This window comes from Python bivittatus, unplaced genomic scaffold (assembly GCF_059951505.1).
Source record: "Python bivittatus isolate LINGU-HERP-01145 unplaced genomic scaffold, Pbiv_v1 ctg000330_np1212, whole genome shotgun sequence".
Lineage (NCBI taxonomy): Eukaryota > Metazoa > Chordata > Lepidosauria > Squamata > Pythonidae > Python > Python bivittatus.
The window spans coordinates 12,101,904-12,121,552 of record NW_028277058.1 but is presented as its reverse complement, the minus strand read 5'-3'; the positions used below and the strand labels follow the sequence as shown (position 1 = coordinate 12,121,552).

The 19,649-nt window shown below is 35.5% G+C and overlaps 1 protein-coding gene across 3 annotated transcripts in view; it reads left to right on the top strand.

The window, feature by feature from the left end:
* The window catches only part of FOXP2 (forkhead box P2), a 466,299-nt gene that overhangs the window by 312,832 nt on the left and 133,818 nt on the right, over nt 1-19,649 (top strand). The gene's annotated exons all lie outside the window — the stretch shown is intronic.

The following is a 19,649-nucleotide window of genomic DNA, read 5'->3' as shown; positions in this document are numbered from 1 at the left end:
CAGTTAAACTTTATAAAAATAGGCAGCGAGGACTACACATCAGAATGAACGTTACTTTAAACAAAAAATTGCAAAATAAAAATGGGAGGATTGTATAAAAAATCCCAGTGTGGGTCATAATGCAAGTTCATAAATGTAGAAAATACTTTTTTTTTTCATGACTTATGTGATTGTATTTATTGAGCAGAAATTTGTATGTACTGTTCCGTTCTTGGCGGACAGGCCAAAACACAGCAGGAATATATTTCTCAAAACATCAAGGTTCAGGTAAGTAGATTTATCGTAACAAAGCTATGAAGCCATTATGAAAAAAATTCAATGATTGCTATACATTCAGTGTGCACCCTATTTATAACAGCATATGTTCAAATTTCTTGCCCCTCTTTCTTCCACCAGTAGAAGCCAATCTCTTTTTGGTGGGAGATAAAGTTCCTATATGTTTCTTGTTTGATTGGACTGATCTAGTATCAGGTTGTTTATTTTTGAGCATGTGAGAATTCATTTTTGCAGTATACAATATATGGAACCTTGCAAGTTTATATCAACAACAGAAAATCATGACATTCCTTGCAGACATTCAAGTCCTTAAAATTATGACACAGCTTTTTGGTAGCATCATGACTTACACATTTTAAAAGTGTGTGTTGCCTGTATTCTAGGAGATGCTATCCTGTAGCCCAAAGTGCTTGAGAATACCATTATAGGATAGGTGTGTATGTGTGTGTGTGTGTGTATTGCTTCAGTTCTTTTACTGGTATTTTATTTTTCTATTTGCCATCCAGAGACCTTCAGGTTTGGTGAAGTTTAGAAATGCTCATGTAATTTCATTTCATTTATACGCAGGCACGAATCCACAAACACTATCGTTGCCTGAAGAGAAGGTTGGCACACGGTATTTATTTATTTATGCTTCTCTGCCACAATGAAACCGCAAGTGGCTGATTCAATGAGTTACCTTCTTTGGGATGTCCCCATTACAGTGGATTGAGTCTGAAGCAGCGTTTCAGGTCCCTGCCAGTGAAATCAGTTTTTGTGGCAAGCAGCCATAAGTCTTTACCAACTCAGCCAGTATTTATTCTATAAAATCCTAAATCTCTGCCTCTAACACTATTTTAAAACCTCTTGTCTTTCTGAAGCACCAAAATCCAAAATCCAGACCATGCTTTTGGGTGCCTTGTGGCCACCAGCACCTTGGTCTCCATATGCTGGCTGTTCTTTCTCTCCATAATGGACAAATCAAGAAGCAGCAGGGAGAACACCGTTTCCCAGAAGCTTCAGCTAAGAAGCCACCATTCTTCCTGAATGGTTACCATGTCAATATCCACTGCCACTGTTCCAGTCCCAGAAATTTCAGGGATTTTTTTTTTCTTTCTAGCTGGACCTAGCATGATTAGAGCAAAACAAGGAAATCAAGACAAATTGGTAACCTACATTCTACTTCTTTTGATTTCTTTAGTTTCCTCATAGAATGAATCCTTCAGCATAGATTCCTAGTCCCATAATCTAGTTTAACTGATACTGATACTGCTAGTTAGCCTTAATGTATATCTGGAACAACCACATTGTGCTTTTCTGTTTATACTGCTTTCACTTACCTTAAGTATCTTAAGAATATCAGGCTCCTGAGGTTGAACACCTCTCTTCTTTCACTATGTGACATGCCATGGTGACTCATACAGAGCAGCCAGTCTGGAAGGTATTCAGCCATCAGTTGAACCCCTCACTCCCCACTCTCAGGGTTTAACAATATATTAAATATATTATTCAGTGAATTAATTGTTGGAATACATGCAAAGAAGCAAAAATGAAGAAAAGGCACTGTAACATATTTTAAATTTTAACTTCCAAGTATAAACACTGCCTTAAACAACAAATTGTTTACTTTAATAATGATTGTTATTTATTTTTTCATTTCCCTAAGAAAAGTGCATTCTCATTGCTATTTAAAGCATAGAAATACCATGAATCATTTAGATGAGTAGAAGTCTGCTTCTACTGGGATTTCTGACATTTTTTTTCTTTATGTATTTATTGGTTAGATTTATATCCTGCCTTTTGTTCAGGAACTCAAGGTGGAAAATACAGCACTTCCCTCTCCCAATTTTTCTCTGTAGCACCAACCCTGTGAGGTAGGTTGAGAAAACCTGATCTCATTTTGCATTACAACAAAAAGGAGTGTCATGAATCTTAGTTGATTAATTGAAGAATTCATGCGTGCGCGCGCGTGCACACACACACATATATATATATATATGGAAAAATATCCACAAATATCATTTATCTGATATGTGTGTCACAATTATCATCTTAGAAAAGGCATGTTTTAAATTGTTTAATAAACATTTTTATAAAATGTTAAAGCTTTTAATTTAAAACCTGATTTCAGATTAAGTAGGCTCACCTTTTTAGTCAAGCATGAATTTTACAAGAGGTGATGAAATATTCATAATCTAAATGAAGTCCAACATAAATCATTATTAATTATAATTTTTGTATCATGCCAAGCCCAAAGACCACAGATTATGTCCCATGTTGTCACTGAGATTATCTCTGAGAATAGTCAGTATGAAGCAACTATACAGCAGTGTACAGGGTAGCCAATCAGTAATAGATTAAGCAGGATCTAGAATATTACATACATATTTTTCAAAGTGAGAAGATAACTGTATTTGTAGGTGTTTTGTTTTTTTTTACTTTACACAGATATATTTATATACGAGGGTAGGAAAAAGCAGGATGCTTTATAATTATGCTTAGCTGTAGACCTTTGTGTCCAACTTTGAGCATTGTTGGAGAAACTGTTATGTAATACTAGTTTACAGTATATATTTTTAAAATGATTAGCCTTTAGATTATATTCAGTACTTAGACTGTAAATATAGTAGCTCTGTTCAGGCATTTGCCTGTACACAAGAATGTCCACAGTGAGGTAAAGATTACTTATGCTACCCTAGTTACATTCTTGCATGCATTAATATCAGACCTGGCTGTGCCATTTTGAGCAGTGAGACATAAGGGGGAATCCTGTGCTTGTAATTAAATTATGAAATTCTTGTAATCAACACAGCAAGATTAGAGACCTCAGAGGTTGAGTTTTGAGGGAACAAAACAATTTGTACACTCCAACCCAATTTTCAGCCCTTGTGTGTTCAGATAAAGCATCATAGCGGAGCTAATGTTGATAGAGATCGGATAGCTCATGAATTCCAATTGCATTATCAATCCCTACATAGCTCAACAAGATTAAGGAAGCAAGAATTACACAGACTTCGTGAAGTGTGTTTAATGCCAGTATTAAGGGTAAATACAGATTGTTTGAAACTGCAAGAAGAATTTCCATCTGTCTTTTATTAGTGAGTTCATTAAGGCAGAATCTCTTGGAATACACTTGGACTAGTTGTCCATTTTAGTTACCAACTATCTCTTGATTGTTTATGTCTAACATTTCTTCTGTTTTACTCCAAGCCTCTCCACAATCTCTCACATGTATGATATCTTGTTTAAAAAAGGTTATGATCATCATTACATGAACGTTATTATTTTAAATATGGGGCAGTATATTGGATAACAGGTGTGGGGGGGTTGTTTTTCTTTTTTTCTTTCTTAAGGTTCATCTTAAAGACTATTCAGTCTATGTCTTTGCTTTCAAGGTGCTATCAACATCTTTTATAGTTAGATCTCTGGAAAACTGCTTTACAAGAAATCATTGGATTTTAAAAACAAATGAAGAGGAAGAAAATGTGCTATCTGTGTAAGGACAGCAGTCACTTCATCTCTAAAGTTTTTGTGTATGTGTTTTTCCATTTATTTTCTGAATTAACTGAGAACCCAGAAAAAAGTAAAACAGTATTTGAAACTCTATTAGCCGTGAGATGAGGTTGTTCCAGATTTCTATTTGGAAGCAGTAGAATTCAGTAGAATTGAAGTTGGTCCTTCTGGTAAGGCTAGGATTTTAAAATAACTATGTTTTGGATGATATCATAAAAATGACATTTATATAATCAAAGTAGAAGTATGAATGGTTCGTGTAAAAGGTAAATATAGATGTACTGTTTCTAACTTGTGCAAAAATTATTTCTTGATTTTTTTTTTGGAATTGACTTTTTAGTCCTACTAATAATGATAGATTTAGTAATAGTAATTATATTTTAAGTGTGCTTAGGCCATCCAATAAGTATTTAATTATATTTTACATAGTCTTCCTATATACTGCATTCATTGTTTGTAAGTGAATCTTGAATAATTTCCTTTGTGCAAGTTTCATTTATAATATGCACTTGAGAACCAGTTCATATTTTCAGAAAAATTCTCAATATATGGACTGGTCATTGACCACAATAAAGATTCTTCTTCTTCTCAATATGTCTAATTACACCCAGATCTGTTTCTATACTCCAGAGGCCTTATCTAAGTCCTAAATGGCTGAGTGTCTGACTGTCAACTATCCAAGCAACCACCTTTCCCATTACAAAAATTGCTAGGTTTATGTAGAAACTGTTCGCTGAAGGATGAGACAAGAAGCTACAGCTCTAAGCCTCTTCCCCCTGTAGGTAGTGGCTTTCTCATGTATGAGAAGATATGGAGGAAGGATGGGAAAAGCAGAGATTTAGATTGGGGGTAGGTTGTTGGAAGAAGGAAGCGGCTCTTCTGCAAGCACACTCTTTCTCTGTGCAGTTATGAAAGATCACCCTGAGTATATGTTAATTACTGCTACTTAGACCTGCTATATATGAAGATTAGCCCACATTCCAAGGCATGACTGGATGAAATGAGATGATTTTAAAAAGTGATATTGTACTAAAAAGTTCTATTTTAAACTTACTGGCTGTTTGTTCAAAACTTGTTCTGCTTGGTTACGGTTTCTGAATCATGAATAAATGTCAAGTGTGGACTGCTCCTAGAATGCTTGATTGCATATATAACACTGTCTTTCTTCTGTTTCTGAATAACATTTTTATTTCTAAGCTGATCAGAGCTTGTTAGTTAGCAAAGTAGCAGTCCTAAAGTCTGACTCTTTAGTCAGGGCTAGTATAAATATTGTCCTAAGTAAGCTGGGCATTGCAATCTGTTGGAGTGGGCAGCTATTATAAATTTAATTAAATAAATCTATTTGTTGTTCAGTCGTTAAGTCGTGTCCAACTCTTCATGACCCCATGAACCATATCGCGCCAGGCTTTCCTGTCCTTCACTGCCTCCCTGAGTTTGCTGCCTCCTGTACAATGTTACGGACCTCCATCCATAGTTCTTCAGGCACTCTGTCTATAAATAAATCTATAGATGAATAATTAAACGGTGGTAGAAGTATTATTGTTAAAAAATAAACTAAGATTTATTTATTTTTTCTTTTTTGGTGCCTTCAAGTCAGTGTTGACTCCTGGTGACTGCCTAGACAAGTCCCTGCAGTTTTCTTGGCAAGATTTCAGAAGTGGGTTGCCATTGCCTCCTTCCTAGGGCTGAGAGAGTGACTGGCCCAAGGTCTCCCAGCTGGCATCATGCCTAAGGCAGGACTATAACTCACATTCTCCCAGTTTCTAGCCTGTTGCTTTAATGGCTACACTGTACTGGCTCCTTAATAGCAAGTTACATGCACAAAAATGCACACACAGAGAGGCACACACACTGCATTAGTCATCCAGATGCAAAGAACTGTGTGAGCACAAGACAGATGTACATGTATCTTATATTATTTACAGCAGTATGCTCATCTTAACATCCATTCTGTTTCTTTGAATGCACTTCCAATGTATTACTGAGTAAGACATCAGCTTCCAGGTGTGCACTTGGTTATATATTCAATTTATACTCACTTCTGATTTAGCTAAGAAATTCTATGCTACAGCCAGGGGCAGTAGGGAGGGAAGTTCAAGAGAGAGAGAGAAAGTATTTCCTATTTACCTTGCCTTTCTTCTCTTCCACATTTTATTTCCACAGATCCACATAATTTGAAAACCAACATATAAAGCAGTGCAGTATCTTTTGATTTAAAATACTACTGTTTTTAAAGAGTGGCCCACTCTTTAAAAAGAGAATTCAGTATAAGAAAAAAGGGGGCAGGTGTAATATAATCCTTTTCTTTCCTTTGTACCTGCTTTTTTTTTTTTGTATGGGAAATCTCCATATATTGCATACTTTCTTGGAAAGAAGATGATATATTCTCATTAAATAGAACTGCAACCCTGTAGAAAACTAGCCAGGAGACGGAACAATTCCCTGACTTCCAAAAGCCACCCAACATCTGATGTTGATAGTTCTCCCTTACTAACAAGGAATATTCATGGTAGGAAAGTATAGCATGTAGGTTTGTAAGGCATGTACCTTACATTTGCAGAGGCTGGGTGGATTATAACATTGATTATAACATTGAAGAGGAAGAATCCTTTTGTCTTCTTATATAAAGAATTGGGTGGAAACATGATGACCACCTTTTTCCTGCAAAAGGATTTTTTTATGGCATTTAGAATCTGACAGCCCAGTCAGTTCTCGTTCGCGCGCGCTCACTCTCGCACTCTCTCTCTCTCTCTCTCTCTCTCTCACACACACACACACACACACACACACAAAGAGTTGCTTAACTGCCAAATTGATTTCTTGGAATGCTATACTGGACTTTTAGAATGTATATTCTCAGAAACGATGACCCCTTTTCTCATTAATCCTTCAAGGGTCCCAACTAATCTAATTGTGTCCTTGTTTCTCTATAGTATGTACAATATAGGTCTACAAAAAAGTTGAGGTGTTTTGCAGGCCTTGTTACTTCCATCATCAAAAGACTACCAACTGAAAAAGAAATTAAATCCTTTATCACCTGAATAAGAATACAAAAAACAAAGTGCATTTAGTTTTAAACATAAAAGCTTACTACTATATTGTGCATATATTAGTATCCTACATACAGAGAGTAAAAAAAAAAAATTAAGATGTAAAAAAGAATCCCAAAACAATTAAAGTAAAAAATGTTCTAGTAATTAACTATTATTTTTCACAAAACTAGTCTAATTATGTATCAGTCATGCTGAAATGAAAGGTCAATAACTACAGATGCATAATTTCCTTCTGATAGATTGCTGTTTGAAAATAGGTTTATGACAATTATGTGATTAATTTCCTTTTATTAAACAGCATTATGAAACTTCATGATGCATTCATCTGTTTATTACTGTTACTTTTCTGTTTAGTTTGAAATTAATGGTGAATGCAATATAAGCTGAATAGAAAATTCAGATAGGTAAGCATTACCTTTTAAAATAGTCCCTGATTGCAGATTAATTGTATGGTGCCTGTGGTATCTTGGTGATATATAATCACATCCACATCAAGAAAGCTCACCCATTTGAAGACATCTAACAATTTACGCTCCATGTCTGGATCAAGTAATAGTGTGCTCTGCAATCTTTTTGATCTTCCTTTGTTCACATCCTTATCTTTAAGCTTTGGTACTCATATTATCAAATGTACTTCACATAATTATTATATGAGCCTTCATTCAAACTTCCACTGATGTGTTCAGTAACCTACCATAAGGTGTTCTTCAATGCTGCCCATAGTTTTTTGCATAGAAAATGAATGGCCTTTTTTGAGAAGTTCAAAACTTGATAAAGATTTCTATGTGAGGCTTTTTTTGCAATATGTGGTTTTTGCTGCTGTGAATAGCAATTGTATTTATGAATTCCTCTCAATGAGCAAACATTCTAATTCAACTGTCGAATTTAAGTTTGAGGAAGGAGAGGACAAGGGAATGTATGTTTATCAACCTTCTGAATTCTGAAGGTTGTGGCTGAAAAGTTAATGTACTATAAGACTAATAACTGATTGTTCATTTGTTTAAAAGCATGTATCTGCCATTCTTCTAAATGGCTCAAATACATGCACACCATATATAATCAGACGAACATATATTTATCTAGTACAGCAGACTTCAAGATTCTGAATTTGAACTCCCATGGCTTCACAATGATGGAACGGGAAATTGTAGCTCAGCAACATCTACGAGGCAAAGGAGTGAGCCACACCTGATGGAGTAGATCAAGATTCTATCACCCAAACCTGTCAGTTAGCTGCCTTTACAACATGCCTACGCTGGCTGGGGTTGCTGGGAGTTATAGCTCAGCAGCAGCTGATAGATCACAGGTAGGCAAAATAAAGACATGAGATAAGAAATAGGTAAATCTAATTCACACCAACACCATTCACTATACCTCTACATGCCTTTCTACCTTGGCAAACCATTGCATTTTTTCCTTTAGATTTCATTCCATCCAGTCATCCATCCACAACTTTTGCTTTTCTGCTCCTTCTCAATCCACTTAGGCTTTCTTCATATTTTTGTTCTGCAACTTACTCCCCACTTATTCTCTCTATATGACCAAATTCCCTTAGAATGCTTCTTCTGACTGATAACTTACTTGTGTATCCAGTCCACATTTATTCTTTTACATAGCCATTTTCACTTATCTGAATGGTCTAATCCATTTTTCTTTATTCTCTTCATTCAGAAAATGGCACAATTTGTTCCAAAACCTATCCCTGGTTCTTTCATTATCATTATAGCCTAGTGGTTGAGCATTTGATTGCAGATCATGAGGTCCCCAGTTAAAATCTGGGTGCACCCTTTCCTTTCCCCCTCTAATCCTGCTATGCTGCTTCATCATGGCAGCATGGTGGAGTTCCTGAGACAGATGAGGAAAGAATGCCAGAAGTGTACAGCAATAGTATATGTTCTCAGCAGATTCACCCAAGACATGAAGGTCATCCCAGCTCCTCAGTTAAGGCAAGCAACACCTTAACTGATCATTTCAGTGACAGTGGTAAAGACATTATTTCATACTGCATGAGAGAAGGCAATGATAAAACACTCCTGCATTTTACTGCCCCCTCCCCCAAAAAACCTCGAGTATGCAATATAAAGTGATTGACAATCTGCTACTAGGTGGTGGGCCCCTCTGGTCCTCACATTTCTGCATGCCTGGCCATTTAAAAAAAAAACTTCACCAAATGTCCCCTTCTGGTGGACTGTCCCTTAAGGCTGTGAATGTGAGTTCTTGCTACAGGATGATACCTGTAATAAAGCAATTATTCTAAATAATTAAGTTTCTCTAAGCATTAATAGCATAGACAAAATTTAATAAAACAGTTTGGTTGGTATATGCGTGATTTGGTAGATTTGCTCAGAGATAACATTTGTTTCATTATGACATTCAATTTTTTTGTGATATAAATCACACTCCATTTTCATATGATAAAATTTAAACACATGCCAATGTAGTCTGAAGAAAGATTTATTTCCAGAGTAAGAAAGGTGCTGTCTTTATGTTAGTAGGTATTATACAGATACCTCAAGGGAAAAAATAATAATAGAAACTGCTGATAAGTGTTAGAATTCAACATTCCTCTTTTAATTCAACGTGCTACTGAAGAAGGTCTGAAGATTGTTCAGAGCACTAATGGTGTTTACGATGCAGCTAGATCAAAACCTTTGGAATATTTTGTTGCTGATGTTGCCATGCAGGAAAATAAAACCCAAAGCTGGAAAGACAGAATTACAGTGGGAACATGGAATATAAGAAACATGAACGTGGGAAAGCTGAACTCAGTAAAAGATTAAATAAATTGACTACACATTGACATCTTAGGCATCAGTGAATTAAAATGGACTGGAATTGGATACTTTCAATCAGAAGATCATACTGTTTATTACCCAGGGCATGAAAAACAAGGAGCAGTGTGGCATTCATAGTTAGGAAGGATATACTGTAGCAAAGACTGTATTTGGGTACGGAGAAGTCAATGACAGAATAATATCACTTAGACTTTGTGGGCACCCCTTTAATATGATGTTTATTCAGGTTCCAGTAGAACTTGAATATATGTAGCTTACTGGATTTTTGGAGTTCTCTGAGCTTGGTTGTTTTCTTGCAGACACTTCATTACCCAGCTAGGTAACATCATCAGTGTGAGGGAGAGTGAGGTTTGCTGGCTGTTTATATATAGTAGCTTGTCCTGTCAGTCTTGAAGGGTGTGGCTTTCTCTGCAATTAGGGTATTGTCACTTCCCTGATTGTTTATCTGGTTCTGTTGCCTGCTTATCTGTATGTTGACTGTTGGAGGGGATGTGTTCTAGGCCGTTTGCTTACCTTTTAGGCTTTCAGTTGTACCTTTTATTGCAGTTTATTCTCCAACCACTGATGGAGAAGAAGATGCCATTGATGAGTTTATGGTCAAGTTCAGTTTGAAATCAACAGAACATGCAAGCAAGAGGTGCTACTTGTGACCAGATGCTAGAATGCCAAAGTTACAGTCAGGAGAATAACGTGGTTGGGTTGTATGGCCAAGGAAATTGAAATGACTTATCAGTTTCTGCCAATCCAATAATGTCTTCATTGCTAACACAAACAAAACAACACCAATGTATATGGAGATCACCAGATGGAGTACATAGAAATCAAATTAATTATATTATTGATACAAGGAGATGGAAGTGCTGAATTATAATAGCAAAGACATGGCCAGGGCTGACTGTGGAAGAAATCACAAATTGTTCAAGTGCAAGTTCCAAGTAAAGCTAAAGCTGAAGAACCAAGGCAACCCAGTTTCCCCAATGTGATCTTGACAGTATACCTTCTGTTTTCAAGGAAAACATTGGGAATTGCTTTGAAGTCCTGAACTACATTGATACAGACCAGAGGAACTGTGAAATGAAATCAAAGAAGTTGTTAAAGATGAATGTGAAGAGAGACTTCTAAAGACCAAGAAACAGAAGAAAGCAACCTGAATGTTAGAACAAACTGTGGAAATTGCCAAGGAGGAAAGAGAAACCAGGAAAGACAAAGATTTCAGAAAAGAACTTAACAATTTCAGAGAGCTATTAGAAGAGGCAAGAAGCAATATTATAATATCTGTAAAGACACTGAAGATGGAAATAGAAAAACAAGGGAAATTTTTCAAAAAGATCTTCAAACTCAGAAGGAGTTTCCAACCTTGAATTGGTATACCAATGGACAAGACAGTAACTGATACAAAGATCAGACAAAGATAGAAAGAATATACTGAAAATCTGTATAGTAGAGAGGTCAACATATAAGATACCTTAGACAATATTCCCTATTTACAAGATTTTATAGTACTAGAAGATGCGGTTAGATCAGCACTATAATAATTACTAATTCAGAAGGCTACAGGCATTGATAGAATAGGCAAGCAGTAGAAGAAGTATCAGTAAATATTCTAACCAAACTATATCAACAAATCTGAAGAATGGTGCAGTGGCCAACAAACTGGAAGAAGTCAGTCTACATACCAATACCAAAAGAAGGAGGCTTAACAGAATGTGCATACTATAATACAACATCCTTAATTCCATATGTTAGCAAAATAATGTTTTGGACATCCAACACAGATTAAAGCCCTATGTGGAAAGGGAGATGCCAGATGTTCAATCTGGTTTTGGAAAAAGCCAAGAAACAAGAGACTTTATTGCTAGATAATTGAGAAAACCAAAGAATACCAAAAAGAAATCTCTAGTGTTTCATTGATTAAAGAAAAGCCTTTGATTGTATTGACCACATTCAGCTATGGAATGTCCTTAAAAAATGGGAATTCCAGAATATCTCATTTTCTTCTTGTGAAACCTGTACACAGGACATCTAAGCTATTGCCTGTACAGAATATGGAGAAATGGATTGGTTCCATGTTGACTAATGAGTAAGGCAAGACTATATACTCTCTCCTTAGTTAATGCATGCTGGATTGGAAAAAGATAAGCATGGTTTTAAAATGTCAGTAACTTCAGCTAAATTGATGACACTACTCTGATAGCTGAAAATGCAAATTATATGGAAGCTCTAGTAATCTAAAATCAAGGAGCACAGTGAAAAAAATAGGACTAAAATTAAATATAAAGAAAACTAATGACAACAAGTACAGCAACCAGCCTTAAAATTGAAAATGAAGGTAATAAAGTGAATAGCTTCTGCCTTTTGGGATCAGTTATCAAAAGTAAAGGAACCAGCAGACAGACTAGCACATGATAGGATAACACTGAAGACCTTAGAAAAGATATTCAGATGCCATAACATGTCTATTCCTACAAAGATCAGAGTCGTATAAGTAATGGTTTCCCCTATGTTGCACTATGAAAGAGAAAGTTGGACTTTGAAGAACCAGGGTAGAAAGAATATTGATGCTTTTGAACTTTGGTGTTGGAGAAGACTTCTGAGAATACATGGATAACCAGGAAAACAAACAAGTGGAACATAGAATAAATCAATCTAGAGTTCTCACTTGAGGCACAAATGATCAAACTCAAATTTACATACTTTGGACACATGCAAAGACCTAGGTCTCTTGAGAAGTCTGTAATGTTGCAAAAGGTGGAAGGAAAGAGAAGAAGACCAGCAGCAAGGTGGATGGACTTGATTACAGTGCTGATGGGTACCCCACTCTTATGGCCAGGAGAAGGTCTATGTGGTCACTAAGAGTTTACATCAAATTGATGGCACGTAATTAATTAACATACAGTTATAGCTAATCTAAGTAATCCTGTTTTCATAAGCACCCACAATAACCTAGATGAACCATACTTTCTGACACCCATGTAGTCCTTTCATTCATTTTTATTGACCTCCACCAACCATCATGGCTTTGATCAATCAAGGCTTTCACAAAATGTATTATAGTAATAGAGGTATAAATGAGGTTACCAGCCTTATACCAATGCCACATGGAGCACCCTCACTAATGGTGAGAACAGTACAAATTAGTTTTGGCACTTTTGGGGCAATATGCCAAAAGCAGAACCAAACCCCAGTAGTAGTTTTATGCCAAGCATGTCACACTACTCCATGCAAGGTATGATCTCTAATCTGTTGACTGTATCTCACTAAATTAGAGGTACATGCATTCAGTATGCCACATTTATACTGACATTTTAAAAATATTTATATTAACAGACACCATAATCTGATCCTACTGCTGATAAATTTTCTTGAGGTAACCCTAACAGAATATAGTGAATACAAAAAAAGTCAACATTTAGTTGTTTGTAATGACCTGTTACTTTACAATCTTTATTCATATTTCAGCCTTTATAGTTGCTTCAAAAAATTTTAAAAAGTATTGTTAGTCTTTTATTATTAGTCTTTCTTAATTATATTAGTTGCCTGTATGTATGTATGTATGTATGTATGTATGTATGTATGTATGTATGTATGTTAGTCAAGGAAATAGAATTGTTCCAAGTATTTTAACTCACTATATTGCAGATTTGTATTAACCCACTTGTGTGCTGCTTAATTTTCAGTCTCCTCTCTAGCACTGAATTTCCTTTTTACATCATTCCTGTAAGTACACTAAAGTAATACCTTGAGCTGTTTTTTATGACCACCAAACTCTTTACAAGACATGAAAAGTTAGACTATGGGATGTTTAGCTGTGTCATGAAAGGGCGTATATCGTCTCAGCCTGTCAGAGTTACAATTAATGAAGGATTGGAAGAAGGATAACAGGAGTCCCCACAGATGAGAAATAGTCTGCGAAAAGGACTGTAGAACTATAGAGTTGTTCTGGGTTCACATACATCAGAGAAAAACTAGTATTATACTGACTCAGCTTCCTGATACTGTCAACATCATGAAATGGGCAGGTCCACAGTTGATTTAGCTGCCACCCAAAGATCCATGTGGAAGTATTCTCACATGCATCAAACTGCTCTTTTTCTTCCTGATCAGGTAGCCACAAAGGTAAAGTTTTCATCAGGGCAGTCAGTGGATTGGAAGATGGCAAATTCCTTTTTACATGCAGTTTTCCTGCTGAAAATTGCCCCTTTTATTCTTGCCCATTGCATCTGTTTAGAGATACTTCTGCTAAAAATAATCCACATTGTGGGAGCAGTTAACCTCAAGAGTTAATTTTCAGTGGAGAATGGTGTACCTGCAAGAGAAGTTTTTATGTTTTCTGTCTCTGTCTTTCTAAGTAATGAATAAATACTAAATGACTAAGAAATGGTACATCAACATAAATGAAGGAAAAGAAGAGGAAATCTAACTAAATTTAGTTTACACCAACATCTTCAGCACAATTCACTAAACTTCTTCATGCCTTAATATGTTTGCTTGTTTCCACCATGTGTATGCACTGATTCATGCACTGCTTCTTCTCTAAATTTCTCACCTCTGCCTTCTTGGAGGAACTCATTACCTCCATCTCAACCATGACCTTCTCAGTCTTCCTCTATTAGCTCTTTCATTCTTCCTTTGTATATTTGTTCTGCAATATGACCTTCATTTTTTCTATATAACCAGTGTACTTTGTTTGTAATAATCACTTATTTCTCAGTCCAAATTGATATATTCATTCTTTACCCTATCTCCCCTTTTTGTATTACAGACAGTTCTCAAGGATCCCATTCCTAGCACATTCAATTTGCTTCTGTGCTTCTGGTCACATATCCAACTCTCACTTCCATAAAACAAAGTGGGCAGAAGCAGTCTGCTTTACTTCCATCATAAAATGTTCTTATCAGATTTACCAGTGAACTTTCAACTTCACATTCACACAAAAACTTAATGATTCAAGGCTACTGATTTTGTCATATATTTTTCTAAATAAAGATACAGTAACTTTCTTCCTCATATTTGCACATTGCTCAAAGACCTATTGAAAAGACTGGTCCACATACCTCCCAGGATAAAGCTGCATTGGACTTCTCAAATTTTGGTTCAGTGTTACTTTTCTTATCCTTTCTACCAAAATTTTGCCAAACACTTTTCCAGCATACTTAACAAAGTAATCCCTCTGTAGTTTTTGCATCATTCCTGCTAGCTTTCCTTTGATAAGGGAACAATAGCAGCATTCTTGCAATCATGAGGCACATAAGCAGTCTTCACATATATATTGAACAAGTCACATAGCTACATCCAACTATATGTATAATTAAGAAGTGATGCAAATTATTAATTTTAGTTCTTATTTTTTTCTCTATTCATATAGCACTCATTTTATATCTTTATTGCCTGGTACAACTTGTTTTTGCTAGATTCTAGTGCAATAAAATAGTTGAAATGTTGGATTTGGACTGTGGAAACCCAGGTTCAAATCCACATTTGATCATGGAGCTAATTTTCTCCATTTGGACTAGTTGTTTTTTATCAACCTCACCTCCCTTCAGGGGTACAATAGTCAGAGAGATTCATATATGCTGCCCTCAGTGAAAATATGGGATCTAAATGTAATAAATGAAAAAAAAACCTCATTTTTTTAAAAAAATTGTTTTCTGTACAGTAAACTTTTGTATCTTAGTTATGCAATTAGATTAAACAAACAGACCATCTAGTTCCCTAGCCCAAAGGTTACTGGCATTCACAAGTCCATTGCCTCTAAACCTGGAACTTTTGCTTAGTTAGCTGATGGAACATAATAACCTCAGAAGAACCTCTCCACTGAATTTTTACTCTAATTTAAGTTCTTCAAATCAGTTCTATTCTCCTCCCCATAGAAAATGTCTTCTAAAGTAAAGGGTCTTCTTAGGTACCAGTAGAGAATATGTGTAGCTCAGGGTTGAACTGTGGAGTGAAGTTACCTAGTCGGGTAACGAAACATTTGCAAGAATACAATCAAGCTCAGAGAACCCCAAAGACTCCACACTCTTCTTAGGAAATAGATAAACTAAACACTACAGTTGTATGATCATTTTTTTGTTGTTGTTATATGGTTTTTCTCTTGGCTTTGTGTGGTTCCTTACTTGCTTTTTCATTGTGTTCTAGGGCTTTTCCTTTGGTTCCTAACCATTTGCTCTGTAGAGCCCTTCTTGGCCTACCTCACTGTCTTCTTGAATTTGTTTGCCAGGATTTGTGTTCTTTATTATAATTTTTCTTCATTCAGGAAGACATTTTCTCCCTCACTTGAAACTTCTGTTTAAGGATGTTAATATGCAGCAAGACATGTTTGTGTATATTTTATATACTGTTGGATACATCATCGCTGTCCACCACATTGTTCCCTTTATGGTGCAAAATAGAGGAGGGATCACCTGGTGTCCTGCTGCTGTTATGTACAGAAAAGGGTTACAGCTGGAACAACCAAAGGTCATTCTCTTTGCTATTTACCCACAGGATGGTTTCCAGTCAATCTGGAAAGTTCTGTGCCATTTGATGTTGAGAAATAGATAATGTACATTCTAGCCTGTTCATATTTCTCTCTCTCTCTTTTATCTATTTTTGCCAGTTAACTATTTTTAATGTTTGCTGATACTTAATAAATAAGCATCAAGCTATATTTTTGGCTAGCTGAATGGTATCTGCTTGCTATTTGTATATAGTGATTGACTCAGAGTATGCTGGTGCAAACCCAATAGGAAATTACCCCCAGTAATTTCCCCACACATCTGCCTCTTCTAGAAGATTTTAAATATTCACCAAGCTTCTTGATGAATTAAGTTTTCTTTTGTGTACTTTTAGCTTCTGTTTATTAGATGGAAACTAAAGCTCATTGTCAAGACATAATTTTGCATATTTACAGTACAAAATTCACTCCTTTTCACTCCCCATTTCCAGCTGGGTTTCAGGAGCAGGAGCAGAAATAAGTTAATAATCAACATTTATAATTTATCCAATTGCTTATTTTTTTTCTGAAATTCTCTCTTTGAATTAAGTAAAAGTATTATTAGACTTTCTGGGCAGATTTCCATTCACAAAGATTTTGAATTGGATAGTATATTGGTCACTCTTTCCAAATGGTTTGAGATATCTTATACAGTTATTGCTAAAGGAGCTTATTTTTATGCAACCTAGTAAAACTTAAAATATTCCATAACAAAATGGAGAATAAAAATAATCTCTTGTGACAAGTTTTTCCCCCTGTCTGGTTATCTGCAAAGTGTACGCCCATTGTCAGTTTAACAGGGCACTGCTTGTATAAACATTCTTGTTTCGCCTGTTCCATGTAATAGTTTCTTGTATCGTATTTCTTCTGACCCCGCTATCTGAAACCAATTATAGGAGATCCATTTGGGCTGCATCTATTTTCATAAGAAGCCCAGGCAGCAGAGATGAATATCAACATCAAATATGATTCTGAGTGCTTTGTTATTTATGTTTCAGAGAGATTTTGTAGCCTTCAGCTCTCAAGAATGTGTCATGCTGTGCTGTTTATACATTGAAGATATTAATGACCATAGATGTCATTTTTCATTTTAACATCTCAAATGCAACAGGCTGATAGGTTAAACATTCCTGTTTTTAACAGAACAATATGAATGACATCTGTTTCCGTTTAGAAAAAAAGGAAAGGAAAAAAACATATTTGAAAAGAAGAAAATAATCTGTATACATTAAGTAGAAACTTCACTGAATTGTTTTTAAAAAAACTGTATACTTTATTAGGCATTCCTAAAATAGGTAGAATTGGAGGACGTCAATATGTGTGTGCATATAAAAATGTGCTTGTGTATACAGACATAATTTCAGTATCTCTAGGATTTAATTTTTAAAAATCATACAGATTCATACGATTGACAGATTGACACAGTGTAATCTACATCTTCTCAGAAACAACCTCACTAACATCAGTGGGCATTTTCCCTGATAAGTAGGTCTCAGATCACAGCCTTAGGTGATTCCATTTATTTGTATTTTGTTTCTAACCTTAGTAGGCAATGAAAATGTTAACTCACATATATAAATATATTTTAACAATAATTTGCAAAAACGTACAACCAAAATCTGAGTAATCTTTGATATTCTAAATACCTATGGTTATATCTTTACTTATTTCTGAATTCTTAATAATGAGATTGATTTATCCTATCATAATTTCTGTATCTTTACTCAGTTAAATTACACTATTAAAAATCAGTTAAACTATTTTAAAAAAAAAACTTTTAAAAACTGCTCTGGCTTGTTGCTCATTTAAACAACAGATTCATAACAAATCTGGACAGCAGTTTTTCGTAGTTAGAAACTTGTTTTATAAGATAAAGATATTTCCATACATGTTGGCAGAACTTTAAATTTTGACCCAAGAATTCACACATTAAGCTCCAGCAAAGTCCATGCATCATTCCTAACTAATATAATATCTTAAATACTCCCATGTCAAATAGCGCCCACAACCATTTTTCTTTTTTTAAGAAAATTGTGTATAACTAAGAATATATATACTGAGAAATGGAATGTCAAACATTACAATGGAAAGCCTGTGATACATTTCTGGGGAGTAAGAAGTGGTGTTAGTATCCATTACCCAGTAAAATATACAAGTGGTTACTATTTCTGCAATATCCTGTAACTGAGCAAACATGTAGCATGCAAAAGGTCCTGTGCTGTCTTCAGGTATAGTCTTGACAGAAATCCTGCACTACCACTCACAGTCAACGTAGATAGTAGAAATGTACCATTAGTCTAACTTGCTGCATGACAATTTCCCGTTTATGCATGTGCCATAGTGTCCCATTTTCGTTTTTTATGAGCCTTATTATGCTTTATAATGGGTGGAAATTATCTTTCTTCAAGATGATGGTATACAGGAGTGTGAACTCCGTCTCCAATAAAAGTATCTGACTTTTCACAAGGGCAGTTCATACCCTGGTGTTCTCATGTAGTGATTTCTATAGATATGTGCTTTATATTTTCTAAAGATTCGTGTTTTTGAGGAAATTTGAGGAGAAATGTGCAATTTGTAAATAGCCTACAGACAAACTAGTACTGCTAGATAGGTTCCCTGAAAATCCAGTTTGGGAATACATATTTTTATTATTCCTTTCTAGAACAAATGCCCACACCTTCCCATGTCAGTTTTAATCATGATGTGGAATTTCATATGCATCATCAGCAACATTAATTTTGCCATATATCGTAAACATATTCTTTGGACTATATTAGCAAATTTTGATTCTGAGAAACCAGACTAAGTTACATCTGCAAATTATAAATACACCAATGCCAACATAATTTCAACATAATTCAATTTAATAAAGGATTGCTAATACAACTCAGAAGGTGACTTGGTTCTGTATAGGCTCAGACATCAAAGGGAGCTGTCTACTTTTTCCTTCCCTCATGTTGTCAGCAGAATACTCTCCAGGAAATGAATGGTGTTTAGATTTAAGCAAAAGTAGGTGCAACATATAGAATTTAAAAAGTTATGACTTTTTATTTCACTCGTCCCTGCTTATCTGTAATTACCTGGGAATCATAAAAACCCCAGGATTTTGTGGAAATGTTTGTGCCTGTACTGGAAGGAGGTGTGTTCTTCAGACTGGTATTAATGCCTTTTACAAGGAGACAAATCTTTGTTCTTAGGAGCTGGTGATAGAGCATGTAGCTTGTTTACTTTGGTTTGTTGTGTCTGCCTGCTTTTTCAGAAAACCTGGATGGAGCCAGACTGTAGCAGCCCTCTCTCTGTCTTTTCATAATTGATCAGGGGATGACTGCTTTCCCTGAGGGTTAAGACGTGGCAACTTTTTCTGTTTGCTCAGCATCTCAATGCAGTAGTTCAAACATTGTTCACACCAGCTGGCAGTGTAATGCCATATGCACATCTTGTCAAAGCAACTGTTGTCATGGATACTGGAAACTACCTTAAAAACCATCTCATTTGCGTCTAATCATAACTACCTTTCTTTATCAGTTTGGTGACAATTTTTAGAGTGAATACAATCCC